Consider the following 21,612-nt stretch of genomic DNA (forward strand, 5'->3'; position numbering starts at 1 on the left):
ATCATTGTTGTTACATACAACCATGTATTGGTTGGTTATGTGTGTGTGTGTGTGTGTGTGTGTGTGTGTGAGAGAGAGAGAGAGAGAGAGAGAGAGAGAGAGAGAGAGAATTTTTTTGGCTTTTGTGAAAGCTCCCTTTAGCGATCTCATGTATCCTGTTGGTGTGCGAATAGAGGCAATGGTACCTTTCACCTTGTCTAATTATTCTTTGGCTAGCATCCATGGTGCTTTAGGAAGCACAATCTTTCCATTTGGGGCACGACGTGGAGTAGCAGAGGCGGGGAGACGTTTTAAAAGCCTCAAATCCTTCCTCACACCCAAAGAGTCCTTCTTGCCAATAAAGTGGTTCCATAGTGTTTCGGCTACATTCTTGAATATGTGCATGGGATCCAAGAGGTGTTGTATTTTTAAGTCCTTCCAATATAGAAGCCTTAAAAATATGGAATACTTTGACATACCTTTTGGTAGAGGATACGGAGCCAAATTGTTGTTGTGGTGTTCTTCCCAAATGGTTGCCCAATTTGCCATCTTGAGTTTTAGAGGGGTCTTCCCATTTGTTGGAGCCTTGTGCTTGTTATGCCCTTGGGATAAGAAACGATGGTTGTTTGGATAGGTTACCTTGCGCAAGGAATCGGACCTCTCCGTCACCAACGATGGCCCGCAAGTAGGACATGCATTGTGCCCCAATGTGGACAACCCTGCATACATATCATATTGCTAGAGAGATGAGTGAACTAAACTGAACTAAAGGGAGAGAGGGAAAGATAGAGAGAGAGATAGAGGAGGGGGGGTTACTCAAAATATCTTCAAGCCCAGGATAGTCATGCATAGTCCACATAAGGATTCCTCTCACAATGGCCTCTGTTCCCCCCTTTGCAAGTGAGACATCGACAACAGGAATGCCTCTTCATAACTCCTCCAACTCATCGATGAGGGGCTCGAGGTAGAGGTCAATATTTAACACTTTGTACTTCCCTGGCACAAGCAAGGAAAGAAGTATATTTCCCTTCTTGGTTGTCCCCCAGGGTGGAATATTGTAGTTGACGATCACCACATGCCAAGTGCTCCATGAAGTAGACTTAGTGCCGAAGGGGTTGACACCATCACTTGCTAACCCAAGCCTCAAGTGTCGAGGCTCCAATCCAAACTCTGGCCATTGAGTTTCGATGTGCCTCCATGCAAGTGAATCGGCAAGGACACAGATCATTCTATCATTTGAGCGATGGTTGGCGTGCCACACGAGAAGCTCCATGATAGACCTGCTTTTAAACATGTAATGTTGAATGCGAGGAATTAATGGAAAATATCTCAATATCTTGCAGGGTAGGTGCACCCCGCTCACTCCGGTCTTGTATCGTGCCTCCCCGTACACGAGACATGAGGTAGCGTGTGCGTGCTCATTAATGCGGTATAGCATGCAATCACTGATGCACGCATGGATGTGCTCATACTCCACAGTGACATATGATCTAGCTCGTCGACGATCTGGAGGCATGTGGTGATCTTCTGGCAACATTTTGCCCATCAGACTACAACAAACATGAGTATTAGTTTAATTGCTAGGAGACGACACCATAAAGCGAGTGGAGAGTATATAAAAGCCACATTCCATAATTACAGAAGTAGTGCACCAACACTTGCATTACTCCAACCGAATTTTTCTTGCAAGTTGAGGACTTCCAATGATGCTCGGAGCACCGAGTATCGTGCATCGTCGTAAAGAGGTGTTCGGGCACTCGCCATCAATCTATCATCCATGTCGGCAGCCCGTTTAGTGCAGAGCTGACAATTTTCCTCACACATGTCGTGCTCATGAGCTAGTAACTCATCACACACGTCGAACATATCTTCATCCTCTGCCTCAAAGTGCGATGGAGATGCCATAAGAGCTGCCGAAGTAGAGCCAATCGGAGGATCACCATGCGGTGCACCGAAATCGCACAGTCGCTCTTGCCTTTTGCCATTCGGCTTTGCGTGCCGGTGCACCATCACCGAACACAGACCAATGAGGTGCCTCCTCAATCGATGGGTGAGTTGTGCTCTCATCTCTCCAAGCGCTTTTTTGAGGATGCCAAAGCCCTTCGTTCTCCACGTGCTCCAAGGCAATGCGCCTCAACGAGGAATTGCCCTTTTGCACTTGGCGCAAGGACAATGGAGTTTTTCCTTGAGCCAACGATCGCGCTCAGGGCCTCCAGGAGGACCACGATCATCCCAGTCGATATCCTGCACACGCAAAATGTTGTTTATTTAGTCATGTGTCCTAAAAAATAAATAATTAGAAAAGCCCTAAACTCCATTAAAAAAATTACATGAAGTTAAGTTCAAAGAGAATAAATGACAATGAGTGCTAGATTTATTTTTAACTAAAAGAGAACTTACAAAATGCAATTAATAAACATTTAAAAGTACTACAAAAAAAAATATCCATAAAAAATAAAAATCTTCATAAAAAAACTCAAAAGGCTAAAAAATGGAATAATGCATAGCTAAGGGTAGAGGGGGTGGTTTGTACCCCCCCCCCCCCTCCCTGCAATCTCGGATTTGCATGTATGCGTTTGAAATGACCGGATACGATAATAGACACGGTAATACTTGCGGTAATCACTGGCACCTAAAATAGACAAGAAGGCAGAGTATGCGGTGTTTTTGCTGCATACTCTGCTCTCCTTCCTCTCCACCATCGCTCCGTCTCCAAGCTCCCCCCCCCTTTCTCCCTACACCTTCTCTCTCTACTCCATCTCAAGCACAACATCAACACACACACACACACACACAAACACACACACGTTCGGGGTCAAGGAGGAGTTCGATGAAGGGAGTTTTTCACGTTCATCTTTGGAAGCTCAACCTAGCCGGCAACCGCGCTATAAGGAAAGGTAAACACAAAACAACGCTCCTCCCTCCTCTTTCCCTATTGTTTTTTATTGCGCGCGCGCACACACACACAGACACATAAACTCTAAAAAAATTTAAAAAATAGAGATATTATGACATACCTCATTCATTTGGAAATGGTTGCTTTGCTCGGCTTGTTTGAAAATGGTTGCTTGTAGAGAGAAATTGCTTGTTAGAGATAGTGAATGTTAGATAGAGATAGAGATAGTGAACGTGAGAGAGAGAGAGAGAGAGAGAGAGAGAGAGAGAGAGAGAGAGAGAGAGAGAGAGGCATAGATAAAGAGAGAGAGAGAGATAAATGGAGAGAAGAAGGGAAATAGATAGAGAGAGAGAGAGGGGGGGGGGGGATAGATAAAGAGAGAGAGAGATAAATGGAAAGGGATAAATAGAGAGAGAGATAGAAAGAGGGAGAGGAATAGAAAGAGGGAGAAGGAAAGAGAGAGTAGAGAGAGAGGGAGAGAAATAGAAAGAGGGGGAGAGGGAGAGAGAGAGAGAGATAGAAAGAGGGAGAGGAATAGAAAGAGGGAGAGAGGGAGAAGGAAAGAGAGAGTAGAGAGAGAGGGAGAGAAATAGAAAGAGGGAGAGAGAGAGAGAGAGGGGGGGGGGGAAAGAGGAAGAGAGAGAGAGGGAGAGAAATAGAAACAGAAGGAAAGAGAGAGAGAGAGAGAGAGAGAGAGAGAGAGAGAAAGAGTAGATAGAGAGGGAGAGAGAGAGAGGAATAGAGAGAGAGAGAGAGAGAGAGAGAGAGAGAGAGAGTAGATAGAGAGGGAGAGAAATAGAGAGAGAGAGAGAGAGAGAGAGAGAGAGAGAGAGAGAAAGAGAGAGGAATAGAGATAGAGGGGGAGAGAGAGAGAGAGAGAGAGAGAGAGAGAGAGAAAGAGTAGATAGAGAGGGAGAGAAATAGAGAAAGAGAGAGATAGATAGAGAGGGAGAGAGAGAGAGAAAGAGAAAGAGAGATAGAGAGAGAGAGAGAATAGAGAGAGAGAGAGAGAGAGAGAGGGAGAGAGAGAGAGAGAGAGAGAGAGAGGGAGAGAGAAAGAGAGATAGGGATAGAGAGAGAAAGAGAGATAGGGATAGAGAGAAAAGAGGGTGAGGTAGAGAGGAGAGAGGGAGAGAGAAAGAGGGGAAAGAGGGAGGGAGAGGAGAGAGAGAGGGAGATATAGAGAGATAGGGAAAGAGGGAGGAAGAGGGAAAGAGAGATATTTGTGGGGAGAAAGAGGGAGAGAGAGAAATAGAGATATCTGTCGCGGTAAAAAGAGATAGGTAGAGAGAGGAAGATAAAGAAATAGGGAGATAAATAGCAATGGCTGTAAGAGGTGAAGCAACCATTTTGTGGTGTGCGTAGTGCGGGTATGATCCTGCTTCTATAGAGTGCTTCTTTACGTGACGTCGACAGACCCTTGGAAATTACTTTCTACTCTCTTCTCCTTAACTTCTCTATCTTTCTCTCTGTCTCTCTTCCTATCTTTTTCTCCCCACCGAATAGGCATTAGGTTAGCTAGCTTTTAACGATATCATACCTCATAATGGAGGCAAAGTAATCCCTCGAACAAGGAGCTGCTGCGAAGAGATGTTGCGCAAGAAGCACAATAAAGAAGCTCTTCTTCATAGCACTCTACAGAAGCAAGAGCACTCTCGCACTGCGTACAACACAAAACGATGGCTACATTTACAACCATAACTCTTTCTCTCTACTCAAAACAATGGCTACATTACGTATATGTAATATTTGTGTGTACATATATATTTGTTTATGCATGTATGTAGGCACTAAGTACATGAGCATAGCACCGGAAGGTTGGACGCTTCCTCTTGGGTATAATCCTTTTTTAATCATGGCATTGTGGTCATTGATCCAGTCATGCATGGATTACCGCAATGTACCTTTGGTTTTACCACGGTTGAGACTGTGATGATATCTAAAGAAGTGCACTTGACCTTTGGTACTACTAGCCTCTACTTAGGTCTATTAGTATGTATATGTATCTACGTGTTTGTGTGCTAATATACTTACTTATAGATGAGTGAGTAGGGGGGAAATCTTAATCTTATATTGCTCTTTGTAATGTAGATGTCAGACGAGAGACCAACGGTTGGGGAGCAGCCAGCTGGCTCTTTTTTTGATTGGTTCACATCCCAAGTGGGCTCCCACCCGGGGTGGACATCGCCTCCGGTAAGCTGACCTACGGTATATCTCCGTAGACTACACCATGGGGGAGTCAGGGAGGAACTCCTTACCTATAGAGCCTCGAATTGACGGCACCTCAGTTTACAACCCCTTCTTATCGTCCCACTCCCCTTCCATCACAGGGTCCTATTCCCCATCCATCGCAGGGTCCCACTCCCATTGCATCACAGGTTCTTGCGCCACTCCACTCCACTCCTACTTCGCTAGAACACCGTCGATGAACTTCCTATAGCAGCGCGCATTGACGCTCGTCTCAGGGTAGCGAGCACCGTGAGAGACGAAGTGACAATGGATCTTGTAGTTTCACCTGTTGTGGTAGCAGTGGGGGAACAGAGTCCCCAATTTCAGAGCGTGCCGCCCCTGAGGTAAAGGACAAGGATACTGATGCACCCGTGCCAGACACGCATGGGTGCTACTACGGGGTTAAATATGGCGGGAAGGTGGACTTTGGCACAACACAAGGCAGAGCATTTCGATGCCAGCTACAAATTCTTATACATTCAACGTATAAGAACTGTTTTATAAAGTTTAGAGACCAACTGCCCGATCATGCACGGTACATTGAGGACGCTTTATTAGCTAGATTTCCAAAATGCCCCCGATCAACATTGCAGTCCAATGTGCGCCGCGCAGTAACCAAACAGGTCAGAGATCTAGATAGGAGCTAACGCGGAGTGGGAGTGGGCAATTCGAGAAAAGAGCGATCAAGCTGTGACTGGCTCATCATATAGACAACAACGCGGGCTTGTACGAGACAAACTCCCACGCACTATGGCTCACGAGGCAAGGGAGCTTGGAAGGACAAATATGTAAGATTGATTAAATTATTACGTCGATCGGTGATTATAAAGGTTGTAATTGATGATCTAGTATTATTGTTGCTAACTTAGAAGAATATCATTGTCTCTCGACCAACCAGAGAGATGGTCAAGTATCGAAAGCGACATACAGAATTTGATACTTGGCGATGGTTGTTTAAAAACAACCACATCTCTCGCGAGCAATTCGACGCGGTGGTTGGATCATTACAAGCAGTAAGTTTAAACAAGTAATTTTGTATCAATTGTTTTGAGCTGTTGATAATTGTTTAATTTGGTTTGGGTTTGTGTAGGGTCAAAGTGATCAAACGTACGTGCCTTTGAATGACGACGAGATAGAGGAGGATTAGATAGAAAATATTTTGTCCAAATTTCGTAAAGTTCCAATGTGGCACAATTTATATACAACTATTTACTTTTTATTGTAACTTTTTTAAATAGTTGATCTTTTGCATATTAAATAGTCAAGGTAAAGTAAATTCAATTTCAATTCTTTGGTATTTTTTATACTCTTCCAAAAAACAATTGATGTTTCATTGTTTTATGCACATCAAAAATAAAGGTGCTCATTTGGGCCACCCATTAAATGAGCACCTTTATTTTTGAATTGGCATGTAGCGGCAATAAGCGCGGTAATAGATGCAACTATCACGGTAATAAAAGCGGGTATATTGCCGTGACTATTGCCGTGCTTATTGCTGAGAAACCACTACTACGTCCATGGCCGTAGTTATTGCCGCTCCCATAAATTTATCTCTCTTCTTTTTCCTTTGTTTTTCTTAGGCAATGCTAGCGGTTATAGACAACTCCTCTTATAGTGCATGAGAGAGTCGTTTATGGAGACCATTCAAGATACCTCTATAATTATGTGTATGTGTGTGTTTGGGGGAGGGGGGGGATTCAAGGATCTTAAAACAAGCTAATAGATAAGCTAGGAGGAAGATAATATCAACAAAAGAGAAGCAAAACACGGAAGACTTTTTTCAATTGAGAGAGTACAAACTATAGTGTGTCGACTTGACTTAAATGATGGAGCCCTATCGGTCTCCATGGTGGGAGTAGTGATTATGAAGGAATGGTCATTGATGGACAATTCTCGGCTATCATGTGTTACTCAGAGAGGGGCCAAGCTTAGTCATTCAGAGTGTTGTGCGTAGTCATTCTTCATGCGTTGATTCATTGTATCTTGATTGCATGCTACCTGTGCACATTTTGTATGTCCACGTTGGTTGATATTCCCAGTGTTGACATGTCATACAATCATATTGAAAGTCTTATAAATTATTTTGCATGGTGATGTAGGCCTCCTCTACTTAATATGAAGAGAAACTTTACTTCATAATTCATTAAGAGTAGTGTCTATATCTCCATCTAGAATATATTCAAAGTAGGTAGCTATGTGTAGTCATACTCTAGAGGCAACCAACTTGGCACCGTTCATAATCCTTTGCTTCATTTTCTCACCCTTTTTCTTGTTTTCTTTGCCATCTCACAATTATATAATTCATGATTACATGATAGATTAATTCAACAAATTATACATGAGTTCTACAAAGAATGTACAATGAACCTCAAGCAGTACATGTGCCTTAAGGGGAAGACTTCTTCAAAAAAGGGAGGCACAATTCATGATTTCAAGCCATTGATACAGCTTAGTGCATGTTTTCATTCATTGGATTGTGCATTGGACTCTAGTATTGAGACAATTATAAACATAAGCTACATGCTTCCACACATGATACGAGCACGATACCCTTGAATTGGGTCTTTCTTCTAAAACCTTCTCCCTCCTAGGACCAAGTCATTTCTAACAAAGAACATTGTCCAAGTCCTCTACAACCATCTACAGATTTGGGTGGCAAGGCCACACAAGAAAGGGAAATATTTAAATAAATAGAAGGGATCATCCAATGCTACTTCGTATCCATAGCAATTGTTTGCACCAATCCCTTTAACAAAAATCTTGTTTCTAGTTGGGATAGCCCTCCATAATAATTTCCAAGTGAAAATCTCCATTGAACTCCACCATTTTGACTCCCAAATGTTGTTTACGCTCTTCTACCATTCCTCTTAATACCAATTTACCTTCCAAAATTTGATCAGTGGAGTGAATTAATCCGCTTCATACATTAGCCCCAATGGTGCACCAAGGGCCAAGGCCGTCTGAACACCTTGCCTTTTAAAACAATTTGTGGACCACTTTGTGGGGTTAAACGAGTCATTTTTAGTCAGCAAAATCAATGTTGATTTATTAATATTAAACTTTGTCATGAAAATTAATTTCTAACCTTCTAAAAGTATTTTTCACCTTAAATTGGTCATTCAAGTTGAGGGAAAATAAAAGAGAACAAGTGAAGTTGTTTCAAGTGCTTATGGACAAGCTCGATCAAAGATTTGGGACCAAAAGAGAAGAAGTCCATAAAAGAGCAAGGATAATTGTTATTTAGTTATCTCAGTCATAGATACAATTCAAGAAATGATGAAAATATCTTAATAAGCTTTGATAAATGGTACTGGACAAAGGAGATGACTTAGAGCAATTATAGGAGTCTAAAAATAGAAAGTAGCTATGCTAAGTTCAAGTCACTAAAATAACTCCTTCGACTCCAAGTATGAAGTCTGAGAAGCCTTAGGGTAAATTTTAAATTTTCCATAAAATTGTTTAAATCTAGCAAGTCTAAATATGACAGGTTTTGGGACCAGCTTGGTAGCACCTCCAAAGCACTATGCTAAGGTTTTCCATGAGAGGTGAAGCTTTAAAGCCCAAGGATGAGTTTTATTTTACCAAAGTCATCCTAATTTAGTAGGTAAGTTGTAGCATGGGTCAGCTTCATGAAGCCTCCAAGGCTTGTGCAAAGCTCTTGCACTCAAGCTAGTTAAATTAAGGGCAAATTTATGGTTTTTAATAAGTGAAAGATAAAAGATAAAGTCTAAAGTCAGAAGGGTAAGTTTATGGTTTTTAATAAGTGAAAGGGAAAAGCTAAAGTGTAAGTCTAGATCAAACCTTCCTTATTTAGAAATTTTACTCTAATCCTTCCTTTCTAATCTTGGCTAGACCACAATATGTCCAAAGTAGTACCAACTTACTGTATGTGAAGTAAGGAAGTGTTTGTGAATGTGTGTGGTCTGTACACTTTACAAGAAGAGTCCAAGGAAGGAGGGGTGAATTTTTTAAGTAAAGAAATCTTGGACAAGTGTGTGAGCATGCATGAGTTGCATTATGGAGTGTTTACTTCTTATTGGTCAAGTTGTATGCAATCCATTTGAAGACTAGTTGCAAGTTTGCATGAGTATGAAAGCAAGGTCTCATTGTATTTTTGGCCCCTTCTCCCTCATTCACACACTCTCAAGTGCCAAGAGTGGCCAAGAAAACTCTCTCTCTCTCTCTCTCTCTCATGGAGTTCTAGAGACGGACTCTATGCTCAAGAGCTTGGCTATGGATCAAATCCAAGCAAGTGAAAGCTTCATCTTCTTTTTCATATCTAATACTCAATTATGCTAAGCAATGCCAAGAGCTTTCCATTGAGTAAGTGAATACAAAGCACAAATTTTCTTGCTTGAAAAATACTTCTTCCACCCTCATCTACCTCTTACCCTGTAGTTATTTCTCCCCGTGCGGGTTATTAGGGATTGGAAACAAAGGTTACACCATGGCATCTTGAAGAACACCATCTTCTTGGTTCAAGAAAATCTCCGCAAGAGCACAAGTTGTGTTGTAATCAAAGCTCTTTTTGAGAGAGATCTATAATACAAAGATTTTTTTAAAGGGGGACCAAATCCAAGTAAATTTGTCGGTCATTATCAAGTTGTCAGTCTTAATTGTGGTATTCTCTTTGAACTATGTGCATGGTTTGTGAGAGAGAATAAGGTTTTCATTAATAAAAAGAAAAGTGAAATTTTCCTACAAGAGATTCAATATTTAGGTCACATGATCTCTAAAGATGGCACCCGTATGGATTCAACAAAGTTAAATGCTTCATAGAAAATTTCTTGTTAATATCAGGCCCATTACATGACTTAACAAAAAAGAACGTTAAGTATTCATGGACTGCAAAAGTGCAAGATGCTTTTGAGAAGCTTAGTTCTCAACTTGTGCTCACGCTACTAGATCTCTCAAAGCCATTTGAGGTACAATGTGATGCTTGCGGTGATTGCCTTGGAGCTGTTTTGCTTCAAGAAGGGCATGTCATAGCATATGAGAGTCGAAGAACAACTCTGATAAGCGAGTATTGGGCAAATATGAAAAAGAGCTACTAGCCATTCTATATGTCCTGGACACGTGGATACAATATCTCTTGGGGGCTCCATTCATCCTATGTATGGATCACAAAGCCTCAAGAACTTTATGATGCAAACCAAGCTCTCCAACAAACAAATGATGTGGGTAAATTTTCTTTTGCAATTTAAATTTCATATTGCTCACATTGCTGGTAAGCACAAGCAAGTGGTCGATGCACTTTCACGATGACCAAGGGTAAATGTGGTGTCTATAGCAACTCACAATGATATATCACTAATTATAGATTAGTATGCTACTGATCGAGACTTTAAGTAGGTAATTACAACCTTTACATTAGTGAAGAAAAAAGAACCATTCACCTTGGAGGATGGTTATCTTAGGCTATGTGTTACTCACCCATACAATAAGAAAGTCATGTATGAATCCCATGCTTCTCATTACATGGGGCAAAGAAGGAGTAAAAATTTATTTCTATTGGCCTACCATGAAAAGTAAACATACCTAAAGTGTATATTTCAAAATGCATGGTATGCCAAAAGTCAAAATTTGACCGAGGAAAGCAACTTGGATTCTTTCAGTCTCGACAAGCTTAGCAAGAAAACACACTCTATGCCCGTTAAAAAGACTATTCACGTACATCAAATGGAAACCCTCTTCAAATCTCAAATTTTCAAGTATCATGGCTTTGCCAACATCCATAATGTCAAACATAGATCCTAGAATAACCTGTAATTTTTGGAAGGGTCTGTTTAAAGTAGATTAAATTGCTCTTTTGGCCTATCATCCACAAACGGATGAGCAAAGTGAAATAAGTAATCTAACGATCCTTGAATCTACTAAAAGCCTATTTCATGGAGGTAGATCAACGTTCTCAATGAGAGAAGTACCTACCTCTTGTAGAGTATGCGTACAATGACATTGTAAATGCTTATATGGGGAAAGCGCCTTTCGAGGTTAAAGAGGGAAGATCCAAAAGTCCCTTACTACTTAAAGTACATGGGAAGATCTTCGTTGCTGATGAAGCCGAGACTCACAAGAATCTTTTCCAAAGATTAAAGAAGTTATATCCATCTCACAACAAAGGCAAAAAGGGATGCTTCTAATAAGCACATAAGAGCCTTAGCCTTTACAAAAAATGATTGGGTCTTGCTAAAGTTTCTCAAGGCTTGTCTAAGACATACTACAGGCAAGAATCCTATGGGCCACCAAGAGTATTATGCTAAACTAGCAAAAAGATACTATGGTTCTTTTTAAATTCTTAAGCCAATCAATGGGATGACTTATCAATTAAATTTTTTCAACCATTAGCTCATGCATAATGTTTTCCATGGGATCCTACTTAAGCCTTACAAAGGAGCGCCACCAAAAGAAGCAATAGTTGCAGAGCCTCCAAAAATCAAAGATCAAGAAGAAGTACTTCAATCTGAGTCCATACTGCAACATGAAGACAAGGTATTAAGAAACGGTAAGATTATTCGACGATATCTTATTAAGTTTAAGAATTATCCTTTTAAAGATGCTAGATGGATGCAATGAACCAAGATTAAAGATAATATGAACCTTGTCGATGCTTATAATGATGCCTTAGAGTAAGCATTTTTAATGAACAATGTTTTTGTCTTATAAAACTCATTCTCTTTTTATTATGCACAAAATTAAGTAGTATGCATGCTTAGGATCATGTTTGTGGTGGATGACGTCTCCCAAAAACCAAGTAGAACTTGTCACTCTACTTTGGAAGTATGATATGGACTAAAGAGCAGACATGCTTGCGATAGCTAAGTCTCCCAAGCACCAAATGGATTAGTCATCCATTCTAGAATGATGCCGTAGGGCAAAAAGGGATCCTCTACCCGCTAAGAAACTTGGACTAATGAGTAGGCTTTATCTTCTCTAACTCATAATTGACGGACGACTATGATTTCAAGAGAGAGGTAATGTCATAAAATATAACATCTAACTTTACCAAATGATTTTCTCATATTAAACTGATCATTTAATATGGGAAGATAAAAGGGGAACAAGAGTTAGAATATAGATATGTGCTTCTAGACCTATCTCAGCAGGGGACCAAAAGGAGAAATGGTTGCATCTCAATAGGGGTCCAAAGGAGACGGTCTACCAAAGAGCAATGTGCAATAAGTGCTTCTAGACTTATCTCAGCAGGGGACCAAGAGGAGAGATGATCATCTCAATAGGGGTCCAAAAGGAGGTAGTCTATCAAAGAGCAACGTGCATCTAATGGATCTTAAAAGACCTTACGGTTAGCTTCATTAAAGACCTCCAAAGGTTAGTGTTAAACGTCCTTATACCTAGGAACTTAGGCAAGATAGGGTTGGGCTTGAGGTGGGAACCCGACCCAAGCTTGAGGTGCTTGCTATCTAAGGTGCTTGAGGTGCTTGTCATGCTTGATGAGTAAGGTGCTTGAGGTGCTTGTTGTGCTTGCTGACTAAGGTGCTTCAGGTGCTTGTCGTGCTTGCTGACTTAGGTGCTTGAGGTGCTTGTCATGCTTGATGAGTAAGGTGCTTGAGAAGCTTCCCATGCATGGGGGGTAAGGTGCTTGAGGGGCTTGAGTCAAAAAGAGACCCTACAAACGAGGAGGAAAACCCCAAAGTTAGGGGAATCTTTGACTTAACCTCCCACTCACCCAAAGGCACCCCCTTTCTCAAGGGACACATGGACACATGTTAGGCTCTCCCTATGCTTAGACACATGGTGTGCTTGAATCCTATTGGCTGGGGTAAAGAGGGATCCAATGAGCTTCTAGTTCAAATATAAAAATATCTAGATATTTTCAAGCTCTCTCTCTCAAAGGGGTAAGGAGGCCACTTTGCCAAAGACTACCCATGTTTCTTGAAATGCATTGTGCATGTGATTGGCTTGGCTTAGAGGGGTTGAAAGTGCCGTAGAACTCCATCTCCTTCTCCAGGCTTGTTGAGAAGTTGAGAGCCTACACCAACACTCTTGGCTATGGAAAGAAAATTAACCAAGAGACATGCTTCAATGCTTAAGGTTGCCATATTCTCCATCTTCATTACTATGCTATTATATATGCTACCAAGAAGAGTGATAATAAGTGAGGGACTATTTCTTTCTCCTATGAATGATTCTTCTTCCTCTTTCCTACCCTCATTCCCCGCTAGCTCTCTCCACCTTCGAAGGTGTTTGAGGCCTTGAGACTGAGGCCGGGGATGGTTAATGCTTTTACAAAGTTTATGTTATGCTCGGGGTTATGCTCGTGATGCATGAATCTTTCCACATTCATAGCATCACCAAGGTCACAAGGAGCACAAATATTGTATTGTACCAAGTCTCTCTAGAATCTATAATACAACAGCCTATTGAAGGGGGGACCGGCTCCACATAAATCCGGTCCTGAACTATTGTCAAGTTCTCTGGTTCTCTCTCTTGCAAAAGTATTGTTCATGCCAAGTTAATTAAGTATAATGGTTATGTTGCTACCACTAATTAATTTCACCCTCTATGTTCTCAAAGTAATCTTACAAAAATGTTCTCTTTAGTTCTCCTAATTCCACTATTCCCAAAGTTCATAGGCCATTTCCATTACATTGGTATCAAAGCTATTGGTTTCTCTTTTCTTGCTTAAGAAGAGAGGTCCTTAAGTTGTCCATGGGCTTGTTTATTGCAACAGGGTAAGTGAGACAGGGATCTATTATCTTGGTTGAGAAGGACTTAGTTCGAGGTACACCATTGGGAACTTTAGTCTTAATAATGGAGTCTCTCGGGACTTGCCTTTGGCTTAACCATTATTGAGCTACTAGCAAGCTCAATAGGAACTATAATCAATAATTTTGTACATAAGTTTAATTAGCATGGCTGACAATAACCAAGAGAGTAGAATGAAAATTGATAACTTTGATTTTGCACATGAAGGTGGTAATGATGATGCCTCCATGTTTGTCAATTATATTGTCACTAGGTTGCAGCAAGCTACTTTGCAAGCCGAAGTTACTCAACAACTTCGTGCTTATGGGATTTCCCTTTCTCTCCAAGAGGAGAGAGAGCTTAGGAGGCCTCTTGATGAGACCCCCAAAAGAACACTCTCTCCCATACAAGAGGAGGAATCCAAAGAACAAGAAAGTAATGAATCCCTAAGTTCCTCTGAAGATGTGGCTCCACAAAGGCGGCGGTCTAGAAAATCTCAAAGTTCATAGGCCATATCCATTACACCCTATCTAGGCCAAAACCCCACTATCCTAAAAAAGGCGATAATAAACATCTAAACTCACTAAAAGTGACCTATGACAGATAATTAATAACAAAACTACAAAACACTCAAGACTTTGACCTCGAGAAACCCTATGAATGCGGGTAATACTTATGGCATTGTAAAAGAAACAAGCCATAAACTAACACCCACAAACTCTTCTTTTGAATCAATTGACAGTTAAAGACCATAAAATCATGTGACAGATCCAGATCCGATCAAAAAACAATAACCATAGCAAAGTATGTCAAAGAATTTTGTACAAACCATATACCCAACCACAAACAATAAATTCTCAAAATTTTGATGACTTTACTTCCTTCAAATAGTCAACTATTGATTTAATTACATATTAAAAATGCAAACACAACGTGCACATACAATGGCAAGGCATATACATAAATATCCAAAAATATACAAATGCATAAATAATTGACGACCTGAATTAAGAACCATACCATCATTGGAAAAAAATATAGAAACACATCATCAAGGTGTTGTACCTATAGCCAATACCATGCCACAATAACACTATTTATGTTCTAAAAAATATGTGATAAATAAACTTTGATGATATACAAAGTGGTGCAAATCCAATATCAAATGGTCAAAAGCTTGTAAATAGTACTTGGAGTCAAAATACCATATCTTGTGTTCTCACCTCAAGATGGTGAACGGGACCAATCAACTTGCATCCCTAAATTTGTCTCCATGTTCTCTAAAAGAGCAATCAAACCATGTGAGTAACCGTACTCCTTTGTTTGGGAAGGATGCCACCTCACATCTAACTCTTGCAGACAAAACAACATCAACTTAACTTTGGGAATGTTCCATATTATTAGATGATGGAATAGCACTTAGAAACTCGTAGCGTAAAGTATCGTATCCACAATTACCCGAATAAGGAGCACCTACAATCTGAGCCTTGCCTTTGTAATCTCCCTATGTTGTCTATTGTTTTTTGGAGTCCTCTCCAACTCTTCTCCATGCTACACACACTCACTTGTGTCCAGCTAGATAGGCTTATTGCCCCCATTTCTTTGTGCATCACGAGCTTTGAGTAGTGATGTGCCATGACATTCCGTGAACATGTTTGAATCTAATGAGTACTAATTGCTTAAGATCCCTCAACTGGTAAAACGTCCCATGGACAACTTACCGTCCTTTCCGTACTCCCTTGATGCACCATTGCTATCTCTTACTTGAGTGGACATTACTAGATTCATTTGCTAGGACTTGACCCAATTAGACACCAGGAGGACATGGATAAAGTCGGCACATGAGTGGGACACGAAGATGGCTTTCTATAGAGAGCATCTTCTCCAACTGACATGGGATGGATTTGTGATTTGACCTAGCTATTGATACACATCTATCTCATGAGTTATGGTGTGCCATTGGTGAGATACAAGCATCTTCATGAGCTCAAGATTGAGACTAGTAGATTCATAGGGATACCTACAGCTAGTAGGTATGCCGCCTATGCCACATAGAGCCAGAAAGAGACATGCATTGCATATGTGGGGGGGGGGGGGGGGGTGTCACTATGTACAAATTGTGTATATCAGGTGCATTATATTAACTCCTTATTTGTTACTTTTTGACAAATACAATATAACCTTTTCCTATTCAATCTATGAATTTTTTCCCAATTTTTATTTTATGATACCCTTTTGTTTGTTAAAATGTGAGAAAAAAAGAAACCCCTTCTGTTGCACTCACGTGATAGTCACGTGGACCCCCCCGCCCCCGAGTATTCAGAAAAGGCTTCAAACCTTTCTCTGGACCAGAGATGTCTTGGATTGTCTTTGCTTGAGTTACACCGACATAGAGACAATTTACTGCTCCAAGATATGGAGAGAGACAATCCCAAATATAGATTATTGATTTCTTCAAACCACATATTGAATAGATAGAGGAGCAACCGCCACTATAAACCCCCAGACTCACACCCATCGATACTCTCATTAATTGAGCATTGGAGTTAGGGAGATTGAGATACCCATGAGTGAGGAGAGGAGATTCACAACATCAACAAAGACTATAATAGAGGATTTGAGCCATATTGTCTCAATATCTAGAGTACAAATGAGGATGGATTCTCGATGGATTCAATGATCACACATACCCCACACAATTCTAGCTAGTAGTACTTCTAGACATGGTATCAAATTCACCAATTTGTAATGGTTTAGTCTCATAGGGCATTTTGGCCACTTGAAGACGTTAATATATCATTTCATTTCTCTCTCCCTCCCTCCCTTCTCTCTCTACATTTCTATCTCCTCTCTCTCTCTCTAGCTTTTAATTTTCTTTCTGTCCTCTTCCTTTTTCTCCCTTTATTAATTTATATATCTTTTTCTTCTCTCTTTGTCTATTTCTCTTTCCATTATGTTTTAAAAACAATAACCAATCCACCTCCAAAAAAATATAAGGTACCTTCTTAAACAATCATTTTTCTAATTTGTTTCAAATAAACTAACGTGCAATCAATTCAAAAACTAAAACAACTCTTAACTAAACTATTATATTTAATATTTATTTAATCAATCTATTTAACAATGATTTGATTAACATAAATACATACAAAAGAATATGTTAGAATCAAAATAATCTAACATTTAATTTAATTAACTTGAACAAAGTAAATTTAATTTATTTCTTACGTGTGTGTGTGTGAACATGCATGTGTAAATGTCCATGCAATATAAGTATTGCACTTTCCATGATGTTGAACTCTTCTTTCCATGTGTTGAATCTACATCAAATTTGTAAAAAAAACCCATCAATATTTTTGCACATACGCACATATCAACAATTTAGAACAAATCCACAACCTATCTAACACAATCATGGCACAAATTGTGTGTGTGTAATAGAGAGAGAGAGAGAGAGAGAGAGAGAGAGAGAGAGAGAGAGAGAGAGAGAGAGAGAGAGAGAGAGAGAGAGAGAGAGAGAGAGATGGGAGGGGTGTAGATCTGAGAAAAGAAGAAACATAGAGCACGCATGATGAAAAATAAAAAAGTAAAGGGATAGATTTGTTTGACATCTAATTTCAACATGGCGTTGATATTGGTGCCGGTATAAGTGTCGAAAAGTTTTAAAACCTTCTCCCTTGAGCTCATCTTTTGCCAAACATATCGACATTGCAAATCGATCATCATTAATCAAAGCGTCGGTCTATGGGCATCCTCTTGTAGGGTGATGCATAACTTCTTTGCTTTGGGACATGGACAAGAAGAGCATGATGGTGTGCATATTGTCATCAAGAGAACCCTCACTCATGAGGAGATGAAGCTAGATGGTTGGCATGCACATGATGTTAGTTTTCTTATTGCAACATTTCAGACCCAAGAGAAAAAAATATGTGTAGTACTTAGAGAGTTTTCTAGTTGGTTTTCTTCTTTGGGAAAGTCAGCCCATTACAGATTCCTGCTCATTCCATTGTGTTGATGGGGATATTCAATGAACAACCCATGTGAGGTACACCTTTGATCGTTGTCATGCTTTTGTGATCCACGTGTGATTGAGCAATAAGGAGATGCAAGAATAGACAATACATAGAAGAATGAAAATATGTTTCCATTGTGCTATTGCTAGACATGGTAGAAGTAGATAGCAACAACAATGGAGAAAACATGGAGAATAACAATGCTATAATGGCCATGCCAATGAGCCAAGATTCTAACCTGGAAATCTATGAAGGAAGTCTTGAATTGTTGTGCAAAATATTGTCCATTGGGGGGACAACTTCACAATCGATGCCAATGAGGACTTCTATCTTCTGAAGTGTACAATTACAATGTATCAGGCAATGAGAACATAGAAGGATAAGTGGCAAAATAATTTTTTTTGAGGTGGAATAGTAGTTAAAGGCTTGTACTATGGCCATATTGGGGGGGAAGTTGATACATATACCCTATTGGATCAAACACCTCCTAGTGATGATCTACATCCATCTTGTTAGAGCTATACACTTCCCCATGGAGTCTCCTTGGATAATTGGATTTCATAACCAATTTAGATTATCCATTGACATGTATGAAAACTTATACAATACTATGCCATATGATCAAGATGTAGACATGTTACTTTGAGCCCATCTCCCAAAATTTCAAGTGGAAAAACATGTACTTAGGAGGAGGTATCTTGCTTATATCGTATGTGAGGTGTGAGAGGTTCTTCAAATCAGAACAAATGTAGAGGATCATTGGGAAAAATTGTATCCACCTTTTTAGGGGTTGTTTAACCCTTCAAATGGACTCATATGCAAGTGCACTAGGTCTAGAAATCTCTATGGGTCCTATATGTATGGATGGGCATCATCTAGGATGTTTAGGTATGCATAAGTAGCTAGGAAAGGGATCCATAAGTGGTGTGGAATATGTCACACATCGTAACAAGCCTCCCCTTGGGTGTCATATGTAGCACCCAAGTACAAAGTGTCCTTCTCTAGATAATTTAATAATAGGGTGTATGAATCAAATGTCTCTTGTAGAGAATTTAACAATAGGAGTAGACCAAACAAAAAAACTCCCCTACAAAGTAGTAGTCAACTAAGCCGTATATCAAAATGGTGCTAAGGGTTCCTCCGATGTCGGAGGTCATAGGTGACTGCCTACTTCAAATCTTCATCTATCTAGTACTCATGATTTTTACAAGAAGAAGTTACAAATATATGCCATTTGAAAAATAATTTGAAGCTCAAAATTACTTTGAAAATCAACCTCAAGGTTGTGCTCTTGAAGATTTTTTGCTTTGGGAGTAGCATGTTTCAAGGGAGCTATGAGAGCACTCCACGAGCTAGGCATTAAAAGACTAGCTTGATTTATGGAATGGGAAAGGCTCTTAGTGAGAGATCAAGGCTAAAGTCCCTTTGGGGTACGTGTGGCAAGGGGAGCCTTATGGGGTAGACCCAAAAAATGTCTAGATTGTAGCTCACCCGAAGGGGCTTGGTGTCTGTCGATCGACGTGATGTAGTGGTAAATGCAACCCTAGACACGATCGATTGCAAGCAAACATTCAGAGAGTCATTGAGGATGGAGGTTGTGCACGCAGTCAGGAGCAGCCATTCAGAGACCCGAGAAAGTCTATGGAGTCAACTTGAGCGTGCTTTTGAAATTTGCTAGGTGTTTTTAGTGTGTGACCACCCCTTTTTGGTGACTTTGACCTTCCTTTCCTCTTAATAATAGGAGATTCCAAACTCGTGCTTTGATGGTACAAATCCCACAAAAAATTTTGAGGCTTCAAGAATATTGGTGAGATTTAAATGCTCAAAGATTCACAAACACACACCCTCTTTATATGCAATCCTGCAGGGTCTTCAGAGAGCTTTAAGGCAAAACCTTGTGCACATTCACCTAGTGAGAATAAGACTTAATTACAGCCAAAAGTATCGTACTTGCCACACATAAGTGATGCAAGCGTATTTTGAGCTCAAAAGAACTAATTGAAGATCCAAATTATGCAAAAATGACACTAAATGCAAAGACTAATTAAAGATGAAAATAATGTAAAAATTGATGCTAAATGTGAGCCTCTCCTCTCCTAATTACCAAAGGGTAATGGGGCATGATCATGCCCAAGTGGTGATTAGAGAGTAAGATTATTATTAACCTAAAATGATAATGAAATAGGGATTAATAGGCTTAGGTATGAATCATCAGCTTTGATACCACATGAAAGATATTTGCTATGGTGAAAATGATAGTAAAGTATTCATGGTGTAGTTAATATGTTAATCACAGGAGATGTGAGAGAGAGAGAGAGAGAGAGAGAGAGAGAGAGAGAGAGAGAGAGAGAGAGAGAGAAACACTAATGCAAGTACCAAGACATAAAGTAGATTAATCAAACTAATTGCAAATGGTGGATACAAGTGTGACTCATACAAATGGGATAATGAGCAGGGTACAAATTGTGTAAATATGGCTTGGAGGTATCTTGCTTATATCATCTATGAGGTGTGAGAGGTTTTGAAAAGTTCAAATGAAGAGGATCATGGGAAAAACTTATATGAACCTTTTTAGGGGCTGTTTTGACCCTCAAAATGGACTCATATGCAAGTGCACTAGGTCTAGAGATCTCTATCATTCATGTATGCTTGAATGAGCATCATCAAGGATGTCTAGGCATGCATAACTAATCAAGGAAGGGCTCCATATTTCGTGTGGAATACTTCACACACCCTAACAAGCCTCCCCTTGAGTGTCATATGTAGCACCCAAGTACAAAGTGTCTTACCCTAAAGGATTTAATAGTAGGGTGTAGGGATCAAATGTCTCTCATAGGATATTTAAACAATAGGAGTAGACCAAACAACGCATCTCCCTTTTAGAGTAGTAGTCAACTAGGTGGTAGATATAAATGGTGCTTTCAAAAGAGTTCTTGCAATGTTGGAGGTCAAAGGTCAATAATGCCTATTTCAAATCTTCAAATATGTTGTCATTGTGCATTGTTGTTCATGTTAGCTGCAAAGTGTTCATGTTTTCAAAGTTGGTGTGATAGATGCTTCTCCTGTCCTCAAAGTTTTTTGTCAAAGTGATTGTTGATGCTAATGGTGGCATGTCATACAAAACAAATTGCCCAAAGTTTCTTGCAAATTTCCCCATAGTGTACTCTAAGTGTGTGCATGTGTGTGTATGAGGAAGTTATTACCCTTTTCCCAAGGGTAGTTTCTAGTCCTCATGACTTTTACAAGAAGAAGCTACAGATATATGCCAAATGTGAAGCAAACCTTAACCAAGGGGAAGCACCTCTTCATAGGGCTTTGAAAATTTTGAAGCTCAAAACTCCTTTGAAAATCCACCACAAGGTTTTTCTCTTGAAGATTTTTTTCTTTGGCTTTTGGAGTTGTATGCTTCAAGGGAGCTATGAGATCCCTTCACTAGCTAGGTGTCAAAAGACTAGTTTGATGTATGCAGTGGCAAAGGTCCTTAGTGACAACTTGAGGCTAAAGGCTCTCTGGGGCAGGCATTAGAAGGGGGGACCCTTATGGGGTGGACTCAAAAAATATTTAGATTTCATCTCACTGCAAGGTGCTTGGTGTCTGCTTGTCAAATACAATGAAAAATTCAATCGCGATCGCGGTTAGGGCTACATTTCCTAGTGTCTTTTGGTCGAACGCAATGGGAAATGCAGCCCTGGTCAGAGCCATACATGAACAAAATCTCAGAGAGTCACACAATGGAGGTTGTGGTAGTGGTAAGGAGCAGCCATTTGCAGACCCAAAAACATCTATAAATTC

The sequence above is a fragment of the Adiantum capillus-veneris genome, chromosome 6 (genome assembly GCF_014529385.1).
Source record: "Adiantum capillus-veneris isolate H3 chromosome 6, ASM1452938v2, whole genome shotgun sequence".
NCBI lineage: Eukaryota > Viridiplantae > Streptophyta > Polypodiopsida > Polypodiales > Pteridaceae > Adiantum > Adiantum capillus-veneris.